General features: G+C 38.1%; 1 pseudogene; it reads right to left on the bottom strand.

Annotated features, from left to right (window-relative positions):
- Positions 1 to 13,255: 13,255 nt before the first annotated feature.
- Positions 13,256 to 13,536, bottom strand: LOC118662096 (annotated as a pseudogene).
- Positions 13,537 to 14,076: the final 540 nt, after the last annotated feature.

Genomic DNA, 14,076 nt, shown 5'->3' on the forward strand with positions numbered 1-14,076 from the left:
CGTGCACTGGTAGGGTCCCTAGCTGCTGCCGGCTGCCAGGCGGGTACTCCATCCCTTCCCCAGCCACCTGCCACTGCCGCCTCTGGACAGGGCTTCTCTCCCTTCCCCTGGCTGACCCCTCCCCCCCAGGTTGAACTCCAGGAAGAACTCAGGTCGAGGGGACAATTTGCATACTAACTTTTATTATAGAGGATAATTTCTCTTTCAATCAGTTAAGAGAATAAAGGAGAACCTATGTATTTATACTGTCATTTATAATTTCATAATAATTGTAAGCAGTGCTCTCTCAATTTTGTGGGTTTGAATTACTCTCTGGGGTTACTTGCTATCAGTCTAAAGACCCTCCTTTAATACTAGAGGCCCGGTGCAAGACATTCATGCACTAGGGGGAGGGTCCCCTCAGCCTGATCTGCACCCTTTTTCAGTCCTGGAGCCCTCAGGGGATTTTCTGATCACCCATGGCAACTTTTAATTCAAAGTATGTTCTATTAAATTTATTGATGAATCTAATCAAAATTACTAGCATTTAATATTTCTCAGACTTATTTAACTATGAGATACATTATTAATTTTAATCTTAATATTTACTTGATTGTCAAGGGGCATCTTATTTCCACTTACTTTTATTCTGAGGGGCTCAAAGTTAGTGGATTTTAAATGCGAGGTAATACTATTTAAAACTTTCAAACATTTTCAAGTATACTATCTAATCAGTTCAATCATGTAAATTGTGTATAATAAAAAGATTTACTTAACTCTCTTAGGGTACTAATTATAAACATGAAGGCTTAAAACATTTCCTAACTGCTTGGAAGATGTGAATAAATACTTCCCAGATAACTTGGAAAAATTACAAATTACAATGAATATATTAGCTTAGAGAACATGATCATAGTCAAACTTATTTTAAAAACAACTTCATTGCCTGGTACATCATTGGTCATGTGAAGCATCCTTAGCATTTTTATGTCTGACATTAAATTATAACTTTTATATAAGGGTCACTGCTGAATTCTTATGTATTAAATAAACTAAACTTGACATAAAATCTAAATAAGATGCAGGGGATATAATGGGAAATTGCTACCATGATACACTTCCATATCAGTTTTAAGTTCTAATAGAATTATTGTTCATCCAAGCTACGGCTCTCTACACAGAATAGTATCTTTCAATTTTACAGGCATTTATCTTTAAAATTCCTATATTGCTTAAGGTCCAAACTGTGTTTCAATGTGGAGATATACAGCATTTTCCCCAGAATATACTGTTAATCAAATAAATTTTAAAATTCATTTTTAAAGTGCAATGCAATTAAACTTGTTGCAACACTACATAGATATTGTAGTCAAAAGCATAATAATTTTAAAGTACTTGACATCCCATTTGAAATAGAATCCATTCCATGCAGTGTATAAGGCCCTTCACAATATGCCCCTCACCCCTCTCTAATGTTTTCTGCACATGCCTATCACCTGTGGACTTTATGGAACTACTGTTGCTTAGCCAGTTTTATTATGCCTTTTTCAGCTTTCCCTCTTACTATGAAATAACCTTTAGCTTAGACCATGCTTTTTTAGGATTCATTATTTCAATTTGATTCAATAGTCAGCTAATTTAATCAAAATGCCTGAAAACCAATTTCTGGCAACCATCCTGAGATTTGACTTCTTCAGTGGTCTCACTGCCCCCCATACTCTGTGCGGAATTTTTTCTTAGCGTGTATCACATTGCATTGTAACTTTTTGCATTTTTCCTCTTATAAAACTGTAGTCTGAATTTAGATAATATGCTATCTCTGTATCTCAAGCACTATTAGTACAATGTCTACACTCAATAGAATTGATTATATTTTAAAAAGAAAGGAGAAATATATAGATATCTATATATTTGATAAGAAGACAAAAGAGAGAAAGAAAGATGAAAGGAGTAGAGTGATGAGATTGAAACATCTAATCTCTATCAAAACCCTCCAGGGGCCCCGCCCCCATCTCACTAAGAGTAATAATAATTGATTCCATTGGTTTGGAAGACCCATAACACAGCTGATTTAGTTTCTCTCACTTTACTTCTTAAGACTCCCTCTTCCTCTGGACACAATTTCTGCCTCATTTGCTTGCAGTTCATCAAACTCCATGCAGCTGCTGAGTGGTCTTGCACCTGCCTGCCTCACATGCGTTCCCCCCAGTTATTCACACGGTCTGCTATCTCACGTCATTCAAGGTTCTGCTTAAATTTTATCTTTAAATCCCACACCCCAACAGAGGCCATCTCCCTCATGTGCTCTGCTTTTATCACTATAAAATATACCATATTATTATTTTATTTTTTAAAGATATTTTATTGATTTTAGAAAGAGAGAGAGAGAGAGAGAGAGAGAGAGAGAGAGAGAGAATGATGATGATGATGATGATGATGATGATGATGATGATGAAAGAGAAAGTTCAATGATCAACTGCCTCCTGCATGTCCCACACTGGGGGTGGAGCCTGCTACCCGGACATGTGCCCTGACCAGGAATCAAACCATGACATCCTGGTTCATAGGTCAATGCTCAACCGCTGAGCCATGGTGGCTGGGTTATACTATATATTTTATGCCTTCTACTACTGGAGTGTAAACTCCATAGAAGTTGGGGTGTCTCTATGACTTTTTCCCTAGAGTGTTTCCCCAGTGCCCAGAATGATATAATTAGTAGCAAAAGGATTGTGGCAAGTGGCTCACGTGCAGCACTGGAAGAAATGTTAACTATTGCTAAGAGAGAAGTATGACTCAGGTTAGAGCTTGGCAACTACTGCCTGCCACCTGTTTTTGTAAATAATTGAAACAGAGCCACACCTTTTTTAAAAATATATATTTTATTGGTTTTTTACAGAGAGGAAGGGAGAGGGACAGAGAGCTAGAAACATTGATGAGAGAGAAACATTGATCAACTGCCTCCTGCACACTCCCCACTGGGGATGTGCCCGCAACTGAGGCACATGCCCTTGACCAGAATAGAACCTGGGAGGGACCCTTCAGTCTGCAGGCATCCTCTCTATCTACTGAGCCAAACCGGTTAGGGCAGCCACACCCTTTTATTTCTGCATTACTTATAGATGTTTCTGTGCTAGAATGGAAGACTTGATTAGTTGGACAAGAAACTGTTTGACCTAGAAAACCTAAAATATTTGGCCTTTTATAGAAAAGTTTTGTCAATGCCTGGTTTACGATGCCCGTTAAACTTTGCCTGATATAAAAGACTTTTTTGGTTGCACCCCAATGGTGTGAAATGAGATCCCATTCCAATGGCAGCTGAATGCAACTTTCGACGCACATGGGGCCATCAACCTCTATTGGATTGATTTTTAAGTCTTATCACAGTTGGAATTCAGATATCGACTAATGTGTTTGATATATTTGGAGTTACTCACTGAAACTGTGAATGTGGAAATGGTTATGGAAGTCACCAATAGGGAAGTCAAGATCTAAATACTGGAAGAAAACAAGGTAAAGAAATATACACCCTGTGACCTACATTCTAAGGGAGAGTTTGTATCAAAACTGGATGGATAGATAGATATACAAGGTAAGGCAAAGTGGGTTTACAGTTGTGAGTATGCAAAACAGAGTTATTTTTGTATTATTTATTATATTCTTTTCCATAAGAAAAATGATAGATATAAATGTGGATATAGATATTGATGATACAGGTATAAGTACAGATCGGAATTCACAAGATCCTGTTATGACATTGTTAAAATATAGATAAGAAATGTGAAGATAAATCTATTTTTCTGCCACCAGAAGAAAATTGTGATGCCAGGAGACAAGGTTGGCAAATAACTCCTACAACTAGCAGGGAGAAGAGCTGTGCCACGGGTCTCAGGGCACAAGGAACAGAGAAGGACCCAGTGGCTCAGCAGCAAGTGGGCTCTGAACACCAGCTGGAGAGAGAGGGGCCTGGGCCAGGGGTGCTAGAGGTCAGCAGCCTGAGGAGCAGGAGGGCAGTAACACCAGTGTTGGTGCAGGGATGTCCCGAAATGCTTCTCCTGGGAACCTCCCAAGAGACACTAGACGGGGAGGGCAGAGCTCTGCACTGCACAGTTGGGGCCTGTGCATATAGGGAATTGTTCTAGCTGACTTGGGGCCAAACTGGCACTCAACCTGCTTTATTTTTCTTCATATGTATATTGTGCTTTTTAAAAAAATATATATTTTTATTGATTTTAGAACAAGAGGAAGAAGTGAGAGAAAGAGTGAGAAACATTGATAGGTTGTCTTCAGTATGTACCCCAGTCAGGGACTGAACCCACAACCTGTGCATGTGCCCTGACTGGGAATCCAACTGGAGACCTTTATGGTGCATATTATGATACTCAATTAACTGAGCCACACCATCCAGGACTATACTTTTGTTTTAATAAATAAATTTGTAGTTTTTCAAAAACAAACATAACCTTTAAAATACTTTAAATAGATAAGTACCTAGTAAGCAAAACTCTCATTCAATATAGGCAGAATTCATATAAGTTGTTAGAGTGAGATATAGTGATGAAAAAGAGAATGTATGTCAACAAAGAAGGGAGGGGAGGACCGAGATATTTATGAAGTAAACATCCATGGCATATAGCTATGTAAGATACACTAAATATTAGGAATATACTCAATAAACATAGGTAATTAATTTTAATGAGGTTTGAATTCAGCCATGCATCAGTGATACCCATTCTGGCCTCATATTTCCTCTGCTCAGAAAATACAAGTAAATTCCATGGTTATTCATAGAGCTAATTGTCAAGCTACCACTGTGCTGAGCTAATTGCCCTGTGTGTCTCCAGTGAAGCAGGTGTGTTATTGGCTCAGGGCACTTTCTATCTGCGGGTCCCATTGCTTGAACTTAAACTCCCCTTGTATCTACACCATCAGCATGAAAGCCAGTGTGGCAGATAAATGTGAGAATATATGAACAGTGCATGCCCAGGACTCAGATAGTAAGACCTCCCATTTCACTTGCACTCTATTTTAAGTTTCCTGACTTTTGCTATCTCTTTCTCCTTGCTTCTCATTCTGTGCTTTGAATTGATAAACAGTGATTTAAATGAGCTGTGTGATGTGACCATTTTAATTTGGTCTGGGAGACTTTCTGCATGGTGTTCACTGGGGTGGCACGCCTGGTATTGAGCTTGGAGGCCACCAGTGCATCTAAACAATGTTCCACACAGTTGTATAACTAATCACCTTCCACGTTATATGTTTATTTGTTTAGGTCCAAGGTCTGTGAAAGTTCATGGAGGGTATGCCAGAAGTATTTGAAAATGAGGAATGAAACTTTTCAAGTGCCCTAGCCTAGGACCCACTCCTGCTGTGATGCTGGGACTCCTGGTGCAGTATGCAGCTCAACCTTTAGTAGAAATTTCAGGCACCTAAAAGTGAGAGACTCTTGCATTCATCTCTGTATTCTAAGTCAAGGAATAATTTGCAGATCATGGAATTCAACTTAGTTTTGATAGTAAAAGAACAGGTTATATAGCACCAACTACAGAAGGTGGAGTTCTAAGTACTTTACATATAATGGGTTCTTTAACCAAGATAGCAGCCCTGTAACAGAGGTACCATAATTTTCTCCTTTTTTATGGACTAGGAAACTAGAGCCCAGATGGGTTATATAACTTTTCCAAGGTCATGGGAGACAGAATTTAAATCTTAAAACCCTGCTTGTCATTTTTAAGGGAGGACTAGAAAGATTAAAGAATTCACCTGAAGTCATATGGTTTGGAAAAGGAATTGATGCTAGAAGAGGAACATCCTGACATACATTCAAACTTTCAACCAAATGTCACTGTACCAAGCATTTCCTTATAAGCTTATGGACACAAAAATTATAAAATAATACAATATTAGTGATATCTATACTAATAAAAAGGTAATATGCTAATTAGACCGGGTCAACCAGACATCTTCTGGTCGTCCAGTCCTCCTTCCAGACAAAGCCATGGTGGTGGGGGCCAAGGCAGAGGAAGTTAGGGGTGATCAGGCAGGCAAGCACAGGGGCTAGGGGCAATCAGGCAGGCAGGTGAGCTGTTAGGAGCCAGCATTCCTGGATTGAAGAAGGTGCAGGCTGGGCTGAGGGACACATACCCCCGTGCACAAATTTTTGCACCAGGCCTCTAATATTATAATAAAGTATTATAATTTTATATAACAAAATAAATATTGTAAAATAAAACAATGCAGTATTTTCAATAAATAACTATGTAACTATTATAAAATAAATATTAATGACATTTTAGAAATATTTTCTTTAACTGGGATAATTTTTTATTTTGTAAGGGATCATATATTTTTAATTTTGGTATCCACATGCTCATTACTATGATGAATATAGAAATACATCCTTTGATAACATTTGCATGATGTGACTTTTTACATCTTTTACTTACTTCCAACCAATCTACATTGTTATATTTAAAATGAGTTTCTCTTTAGCAACCTATACTGTGGTTAATGTTTTGTAATCCATTTTTCTAATCTTCATTTATACTTTGTGTATTTAGATTATTTGTATTTAATGCAATTATTATTATGTCAGGGTGTAAGTTTGCCATTTTATTTGTTGCTTCTGTTTGCTCTGTTTGTTGTTGGTTTTCTGTTTCCTATCTTCTTTCCCAGGGGTGACCAAAACAGTTTTATAATTCCATTTTAATTTATTAATAGAAGTTTTTGGTCATTTTTTTTTTTTGGACAGAATATTTAGTGGTACATTTAGCACATATAATATATACATGATTCACCACAATCTACTTCTGTCCGCATTTAAAAGTTTGAAAGAATTACAGAGTTCTTTCCCCTTATCCAATCATTTGCTCCCCTTCCTCATTTATAGTGCAATTTTGTTAAATATTTCCCCTACAGTGATTTAGAACCACATCAGAAGTTGTTATACTCCTGTAGTATCCTGGAAAAACTCAAGAGTAGGAAAATTGATGACCTTTACTTATATATTTTTCCTTACTGTGTCTTTTTTCTTCTCCGATGTTCCAAAGTTTCATGTTTATCATTTACTTTCTGGTTAGAGCGTGTCTTTAGCCATTTCTTAATAGTTCTGAGAGAAATAACTTTCCTTATTTGCTTAGTCTGTATTCACCTGGCCCCCTCCTCCCTCTTGTGGAATATTTTCACTGGATCTTGCATCCTGGATGAGCCTTCTTATTGGCAGGTAGGGAGAGAAGTACAGGTTCCATGCTCAGCCTCATTGGCACAGAGCTAGGGAGCTCTTTGCCATTGCTGGGCAAGGATGGGAGCTCCAGCTCCTCATCAGGTCTTCACTGCCACCTCTCTGGATGGGTGGCATAGAATTGCCTCATCAATAATCTCCAGATAATCCCCACCGACACCAAGGAGTAGGGGAGGCTACTTGTTACTTGCTGGTGGGAGTTATAATCCTGGCTTCCTACTTTGCCACTTTATTTGGTCAGGTTGCTCACCTTATTAGCCTGGCAAGGGTGGAAATGTAAGCTCTCTAGTCAGCATGCCTGGCCTGGGCAGGGGTAGAACTTGGGTGTGCTCTGTGATGTTTGGTTGAGGTAGAGTTGCTGTCTAAATATCTGCATGTCTTGCAAGACTGCAACTCTCCTGGTCCTCTCTAGAGACAGCAGGATTTCGGTGGAATTTTATTGTCTGCACCCACTGACGTTTTTGGGTTATCAGATTCTTTAGCTCTAAATCTGGGATACATGGAGCAAAAAGAAAACCCAAGAATCTCACCACTGTGTCATTTCCTGATTTCCTGCATGGTAGGTCATACATTCTGCATCTTTAGGAGTCTTATGTTGTTATTTGTTGTTTATGTTTTGTTTTTTTGATTTAATATAATATCCTGGGGTTTTAATTGCTCTTAACAGGAAATACAGAGAAATTATGTCTATGCATTTTCCTGGGAGAAGAAATTCCTGGCTACTTATTTAAACGTCTCTTCACATAACTATATGTTTTCGATACTTTCTATAGAAACAACAAAAAGCTAGTTTGTATTTTTTCTCTAACACTATCCAATAGTTTATTAATGTTTCCTGAAGCTCCACCATCCATTTTTGGCCATAGCACATTTGATTTAGCTCCACAGTTTCTCGCTCAGACACACCTCTTGCTGAGAGACATGTCCTCAGTGAGACCCGGGGCTTTGATTAAACTTGGTTGTCACCAGAGGACCTCTGCCACAGCAGTGGGTCAGCAGAGTCAGCTAAGTCCCATTTTTCCCCAGTCACACCAGACCCTTACCAATGGGTGGTCATAGCACTCCATGGGGTTCTCCTTTTTGTTCCATTCATCTATGTGTCTGATTTTGTACCAGTACCAGACAGTTTTGTGAATAGTGGTTTTGTAATATAACTTCATATGTGATATTGTGGTCCCTCCAAATTTGTTCTTCTTTCTCAGGATTGCTACTGCTATTCAGGCGTTTGTTTGTTTTTTTTATTCCCTATAAGTTTTTGAAGAGTTTGTTCTAGGTCAGTGAAATATGCCATTGGTATTTTAGCGGGGATTGCATTGAATCTATAGATTGCTTTGGGTAATGTGGACATTTTTATCTTGTTGATTCTACCAATCCATGGATATGATATATTCTTCCACTTGTTTATATCTTCCTCTATCTCTTTTTTCAACATCCTGTAGTTTTCCAAGTACAGGTCTTTTACCTGCTTAGTTAGGTTTATTCCTAGGTATATTAATTTTTTTGTTGCAGTGGTAAGTGGGATTGCTTTTTTAGTTACTCTTTCTGTGAGTTCATTATTTCTGGGCTTTAATTTTGTATCCTGCTACGTTGCCAAATTCTTTTATTAAATCTAATAGTTTTTTGATGGAGTCTTTAGGGTTTTCTATGTAAAATATCATGTTATCTGCGAACAATGAGAATTTTACTTCCTCCTTTCCAATGTGGATGCCTTTTATTTATTCTTTTTGTCTGATCATTATGACTAGTATTTCCAGTACTATGTCGAACAGGAGTGGTGAAACTGGGCATCCCTGTCTTGTTCCTATTCTTGGGAAGTGGTTTTAGTTTTTACTCATTGAGAAAGATGTTGGCTGTAGGTTTGTCATATAAGGTCTTTATTAGGTTGAGATATGATCCCTCTATTCCAACTTCGCTGAGAGTTTTTATCAAGAAAGTGTGTCGGATTTTGTCAAATGCTCATTCTGCATCAATTGGTATGATCATGTAATTTTTGTCTTTCCATTTGTTTATGTGATGTGCCACATTTATTGATTTGTGGATATTGTACCAGCCTTGCATCCCTGAAATAAATATCACTTGATCATGGTATATAATCTCTTTGATGTACTGCTGGATTCAACTTGCTAGAATTTTGTTGAGGATTTTGGCATCTATATTCATCAGGGATATTGGCCTGTAATTCTCTATTTGTAGTGTCTTTATCTGGTTTTGGGATTAGGGTAATGCTGGCTTCATAGAAAGAATTTATTAAATCTACTAGTTTTTTTTTCTTGGTCACTAGAGGTTTATCACTTCTGTTTATCCTTTTAAAGAACCAGCTCTTGGTTTTATTAATATTTTTTTATTGTTTTACTTGGTCTTTATGTAATTTATTTCTGCTCTGATCTTTATTATTTTCTTCCTTCTACTTACTCTGGGGTTCTCTTGTTGCTCTCTTTCTAATTATTTAAGTGGTAGGGTTAGGTAAAATATTACCAGTTTTTTCTTGTTTTTTTGGGGGGCTAGGCCTGTAGTGTTATGAACTTCCTCTCAGAATTGCTTTCACTGTGTCCCATATATTTTGGATTGTTGTTCTGTCATTGTCATTTGTTTCCAGGATTTTTTTTTCCTTCTGTGATCTCTTTGGTAACCCATTCATTATTAAGTAGCATGCTATTTAGCCTTCATGTGTTTGATTGTTTTCATTGTATTTAACTTCTACTTTTATGCCATTGTGATCTGAGAAGATGCTTGATATGATTTCAATCTTCTTGAATTTGTAGAGACTTAGCATGTGTCAACATATGAGGTCTATCTTTGAAAATGTTCTGCATGAACTTGACAAGAATGTATACTCCATAGCTTTGGGGTGAATGTTCTGAAGATGTCAATTGGTTTGATGTCATCTAGTGAATCATTTAAGACTGCTGTTTCCTTGTTGATTTTTTTGTCTAGTATATTTATACAGTGATGTCAATGGGGTGTTAAAGTCCCCTACTATGATTATATTGCTGTCGGTCTCTCCCTTGTTATTTCTGAGGTTTTTAATGTATGTGGGTGCTCCTGTTTTGAGTGCATATATGTTTACCAGAGTTATATCCTCCTGTTGTATCTACCTCTTTATCATTATGAAGTGGCCTTCCTTATCTCTTATTATAGGCTTCATTTTGAGGTCTATTTTGTAAGATATAAGTATTGCTACCCGGGCTTTTTTTCATTTCCATTTGCCTGAATTCTTTTCTATCCCTTAACTTTCATTCTGTGTGAATCCCTTGTTCTGAAGTGGGTCTCTTGTAAACAGCATATTATATGAGCCTTGTTTTCTTATCCATTCAATCACCTGATGTCTTTTGATTAGAGCATTAAATTTATTTGTGTTTAAGGTTAATATTAATAGGTACTTCTTTGTTGCCATTTTTATTCTTTATGTCTGTGTTTCTCCCTCTCTTTCTATGCCTTCTTCTTAAACCAGACCTATTAGGATTTCTTGCATTGCTGGTTTGGTGGTAATAAACTCCCTTAGCCTGTTTTTGTTTGCAAATCTCCTGATTTCACCTTCAGTTTTGAATGAAAGCCTTGCTGAATAGAGTATTTTGAGGTTCAGTACCTTGCTTTTCATTACTATGTATACTTCATTCTATTCCTTTCTTGTCTGATATGCTTCTGTTTAGAAGTCATTTGATAGCGTAATAGGAGATCCCTTGTAAGTAACTTTTTGTCTCTCTACTGTAGCCCTTAAGATTCTTTCTTTGTCATTGACGTTCATAATTTTAATTATAATGTGTCTTGGTGTGGGTCTTCTTGGGTTTATCTTGTTTGGGACACTCTGTGCTTGTGTGACATTTTTCTTCCCCAAGTCAGGGAAGTTTTCTGTCATTATTTCTTTAAACAGGTTTTCTATTCCTTGCTCAGCTTCTTCTTCTTCTTCTGGCTCCCTTACTATGGGGATGTTGCTTCATTTCTTTTTGTCCTAAAATTGCTTTAAACTCCCCTCCTGCTTTGTAATTTTTTTTCCCCATTTGCTGTTCAGATTGGGTGTTTTGTGTTTTTTTTTTTTTTTTAATCTGTTTTTCTAAATTTTGTTGTGTTCTTTATTTCACCTATGTCATTCTTCATTTCCTCTTGATTCTTATACATGGTAAATTTCTTATCCAGATGTTTGAGCATCCTTTTAACCTCTACTCTCAATTATTTTGCTAACAAATCGCTTGCCTTCATTTAGTTCCTTTTATGGTGTTCTTCCTTTTCATTCCTTTGGGGATTGTTTTTTGGTCTCCCCATTTTTTGCTGTTTCTATTTAATGTGAGTTGCTGTCTCTTTCTGGCCCTGGGCAACCTGATTGACTTCTAAGAGTTTGAAGCCACTAGTGGCCCAATGGTATGGGACTCTTTAGCCCAGAAGCTGGGTTTGCTTTGAGTCTCATGCTTTTATTGTCTCTGCTCTTAGATGTACTTATTTCCCCATGGCTCTAGTCTCTTAGTTGTCTGTTGCAGATGCTCAGGTTTTGCAGGGGCACAGCAACTCCCTGTGAGGTCCTGGAGCCCTCTGGCCTACAATTCACTTTGTGGTCCCAGTGCCATGGCAGTGTGGCATCCTAAGACCTTCCAGCATTCACTCAAAGTACAGTCCTGTGGCCTGGGTGGGGCTCAGTCCTGGGTGCCTGTGGCATGCACTAGTAGCATGGCCCCGGTGGGGCCGGGAGAAGTGTGGGGTCCCTCTGTCATACACTCACAATGCAGGTTCCTGAAGCACAGGGTCCTGGTGTTCAGGGTCCTGGAGCCTGGTGGGGAAGACAGGGAGGCCTCTGTGCTCTTCACTCACTGCAGACATCTGTTAGCTTTCAGGGTTAGCTTGCAGGGAGTTATGGCCTGTGATCAGCTCACTGCTTGAGTTCAGGGTAGTGTCCAAGGCCAGTCTGAGTGTTGGTGTGGCTGCACTCTACTGCTCCCACCCTCAAGATGGAGTGGTATTCTCACCAGAGCTGAGCCCTGCCTGAGAGTGCCTGTGGCAGTAGCAAGGGCTCCCTGTCCAGGAGAGCCTGATACACTAGTCCCTGAGACTCCTGAGAGATCTAACTGACCCTCACTTACCACACACACCCCACACATGTCCATACACTCCTCTCTCACTCTTTTGCTCACTCACACTCTCTTCTTCACTGCCACCCTGCTGGGATATCCCTCACTTAAGTTTTTTGCGCTTTAAGATTAAATCCAAAGGCATAGCAAATGCAGTTGAACATTTGAATCAGAATGTCATTAATTTACTTTTTCACAATTCCATTTAGGTTGAGGCGAAATTACTTTATTAAATATTTTAAAGAAAGAATGCGGTTTAACAAACTTTATAGTAAATACTATTGTAAAAAGCTCAATTTATTAATATATATATATATATATATATATATATATATATATATATAATCTTAAGCATTATTTATAGATGAATGTAGCAAGTTACATAATAAAATATTTTATAATTCTAATTGTAATTTTTTATTTTGCTTTTACTATGCCAAGATATCTAAGTCTTTAAAAAGGAATATGTGAGAAGCATAATGACTATTAGCAGATGCATTTTAATCCTAAGCTCCTCACTCCCACCCCTATTTCCTCTTCCAGCTGACCTACCCACCTTCTGTGCCACCCCATTGCTAAAAGGAGCCCCAAACAACATAATTACCAACATTCCTAACACATTGTGCTAGTTGTCTAACATATTTATTTTATTTCATATTACTTTTTAATCAACAACAGAAACACCAAAATTAATTTAAAAATCAGAGATTGTCTGAAAAAAATCAATGGAGCAAGTCAATTCCTAAAAAATAGTTCTGCATTTTGGTAATCACATTTATTATAAGGATTGGAGAAAAATAAAAATGCCATTTAGCTTAAGAATGTTGAGTTATCTTCAAATCAACTTATCTCAGGAGTGGAAAAATCCTTGGTCATTTGTCAATGTCAAAATTTACACAGGTTTCTCTTTTCAATACCTTGTACATTTCAAGAGGCAATCATACAAGGTCTCTTATTTTCCATACATTATAAATTATTTCTTTCAGCCAAATCTCAATGGAGGGGTAAGTAGTATAACACCATCTCCCCAGACAAAATATCAGAATATTCTGTTTTGTTGATTTATGTATCTTTCCGTATGTTTCTCCATCAATTTCTATAATAATCACTCCCAGGTCTCCCAATATCATATTTAAATGTTGGTCATTAGTATGCAATCTACCTCAAGTTCTCTGTGGTCTCATTTTCACCTGGGGTCTATCCTCCAGGCTGAGCCTGAGGAGGTCAGGAGGCTCCAGTGTTGGTGGTGGGTTGCTGGCCCATACCACCCACCACTTTTCATAACCACATTTTATATTCTTAAGTTTCTCTGAAGCCCTCACTTTTATCATCTTCAAATTGCATAAGAGGATTCACGCTTAGAAAGGTTAATTTGAACTCACAGAACTGCTAAGTGACAGAGCTAAGAGTCCAACTAAGACCCTAACTTCATAATGTGTGCTCTAGAGAGGGGCTCTCATTCCATTGTCCTGATCTCAACGTCCTGGGTCTGTCTCCAACTTCCTTCCAGTTGCTGTCCCCATATTATTGTTATTTGGTGTCTCCTTTGTGAATCCTACCTCCTTACAGCATGCGCCACTCTCACATTCCACCCAGGGACTCGGTGGAAGGATCTGATGGGTGAGAACAAAGCACATGGAGTTGAGACCCTTCCCTAAGGAGACACCTCCTTCTCAGAGTGGTTTCCTGTATATTCTGCTTTTCCGGAATTTATGCTAACTGACAATTTCTCTTAAACTGGTCACATCATTGCAAAAACATTCAAGATTGGAATCAGCCTGGTATTTGGAAGACATGAAACAG

This window comes from Myotis myotis, unplaced genomic scaffold (genome assembly GCF_014108235.1).
Source record: "Myotis myotis isolate mMyoMyo1 unplaced genomic scaffold, mMyoMyo1.p scaffold_m19_p_8, whole genome shotgun sequence".
In the NCBI taxonomy this organism is placed as follows: Eukaryota; Metazoa; Chordata; class Mammalia; order Chiroptera; family Vespertilionidae; genus Myotis; species Myotis myotis.